Source organism: Brachyhypopomus gauderio, chromosome 11 (genome assembly GCF_052324685.1).
Source record: "Brachyhypopomus gauderio isolate BG-103 chromosome 11, BGAUD_0.2, whole genome shotgun sequence".
Taxonomy (NCBI): Eukaryota; Metazoa; Chordata; class Actinopteri; order Gymnotiformes; family Hypopomidae; genus Brachyhypopomus; species Brachyhypopomus gauderio.
Genome location: NC_135221.1, coordinates 15062035 through 15064488, shown reverse-complemented (window position 1 = coordinate 15064488; position 2454 = coordinate 15062035).

Here is a 2454-nt window from a genome sequence, read left to right as displayed (position 1 = left end):
TGGCTTTTGCAAGGTTTTCATACTTATTCTTGATGGTTTGTTTTTCCATAGAAATTTTGAGATGTTTGAATCTAAGGATTTAAACCAAGCAGCAGAGGGTTTATTTGGGATTAGTGAGAATAGTTAACTTTGGGTAGAACCATAATTTTAATGGTGGTATAGGTAAAGCGTTCCAACGTGTGAGATCATCTTCTATTGTTTTTAATAGAGGGATATGATTTAACTGCACCAAGTCTAACAGTTTAGCAGAGACATGTATGCCTAAATATCTAATATTACCTGATTGTAGTGGAGTGGTGGTCGTGTTCTGGAAACTACAGTTTATAGGCAAAACTGTTGATTTGCCCCAGTTGATGGAGTATTCTGTTATAGAAGAGAAGCTGTCTATAAGCTTGATTGTATTCGGAAGGGAAGCTTGTGTGTTCTGTAGGAAAAGTAATACATCATCTGCGTAGAGACTTATCCTATGGTTTGTGGTTCCTGTGTTAATTCCTGTAATATTTGCATTTTGTCGAATTGCTGCTGCTAATGGCTCAATGAAGAGAACGAAAAGTGAGGGTGATAGTGGACAGCCCTGCCTGGTGCCCCTTTGCAGAGTTAAGCTTTGTGAGGTGATGTCGTTTGTCCTAACCCGTGCATTAGGAGAACTATGTAAGGCTTTGATCCAGTTTATGAAGGATGGGCCAAATCCAAATTTGTGTAGAACTGCTAATAAATATTTCCAGTTTACCCGGTCAAATGCTTTTTCTGCATCTAATACAATGGTAGTCTCTAATTTGTTAATTGTGCAGTAATCTATTATGTTTATTAGTCTGCGTGTATTGTTAGCCGATTGTCTACCCTTGATAAAACCTGTCTGGTCTGGATGTATTATAAGTGGGGTGATTTCCTCTAATCTTCTGGCAAGTGCTTTGCAAATAATTTTAAGATCTACGTTTATGAGTGAAATGGGGCGATAGCTGGAAGGAAGTGTAGGGTCTTTGCCTGGCTTTAGAAGTACACTGATGTTAGCAGAATTCATGTCTGGAGACAGTACATGATCTTTTTGAATTTGATTTACCATTCTAAAAAAGGTTGGTTCTAGCACAGACCATAATTCTTTGTAGAATTCTACCGTAAATCCATCTGGTCCTGGAGCTTTGTTATTTGGTAGCTGCTGTAGGGCTTCATGTAATTCGGGCAGAGCAAGTGGTGAATCCAGTGCAACAATTTGTTCGTTTTCCAGCTTTGGGAGATTTATATTATTAAAAAATTCTTCAATAGCTGAATCAGATGGATTAATCTGTGATGCATATAAAGCTTTATAAAACTCTTTAAAAGCTTTATTTATTTGTTGTGGGTCGTCAATAATGCTACCTGTTGAGTTCTTAATAGAGGAGATTAAGATTGTTTTTTCCTTATTAAGCTTTAACTGTTTAGCAAGGAATTTTCCAGATTTATTGCCATGTTCAAAATTCTGCCAATGCAGTCTTTGCAGTAAAAATTGTGTCTTTTTATCTATTATTTCATTTAATTCCAGTTTGAGTTTCCTCAGCTTGTTCAGTGTGTGTTCTTGTGGTGTACCACAAGATAGTACCACTCTGAAGAGCCCATCATTAGGTCTAGTACATTCCAGTGATGATTCCTTGGGAAAGACTCCTACCACTACCATTGTGGATAAGAGTGTCTGTCAAATGTGTAAGAAATGCATCATGTAACAGAGATGGAGACCAGAGGTGGGGACTCGAGTCACATGACTTGGACTCGAGTCAGACTCGAGTCATTAATATTAAGACTTTTGACTTGACTTGAGAAAATATTCAGAGACTTAGACTTGACTTGGACTTTTACACCAATAACTTGGGACTTGAATTGGACTTGAACCTGTTTACTTGCAAAGACTTGATTTTTTTTACCCCAAATCTAAATTTTAAAGCGCATATTAATATTTATAAAGTACGCCCCATTAATTTCATTTCCGTCCTTTTGACGCAGACCGGTCCTCTGCTTTTCCACACTCTGTACGTGTGTGTGTGTGTGTGTGTGTGTGTGTGTGTGTGTGTGTGTGTGTGTGTGTGTGTGTGTGTGTGTGTGTGTGCATGAGCTGCAGCACAACCAATCAAATGGGGGGGTCAGCGAACGTGAATTGTTACCGGGCGGGGTGTAAAATGGACACAAATTAAGTATTATATCGCGATCGATCGATCGCCAGTGGTTGGTGCCAGAGCGAACTAGTAACTCATTGAATCATAGATATGGATCAGAGGTAAATAAACTAGATTTTTTTTTCGGCGTGAGATATCGGAAGTGTGGCGTGTGAGCGTGTGAAGACAGTCAAATGCGTGTGTCTCACGCTCAATGCGTGAGAGTTGGCAAACCTGGGTTCTGTATCTGAACTCGGGGAAGAGAGCCTCTCTCTGTCACCATCATATCCAGTTCTATCTCAGCATGGATTGTGTATTTGAAGACATCTAC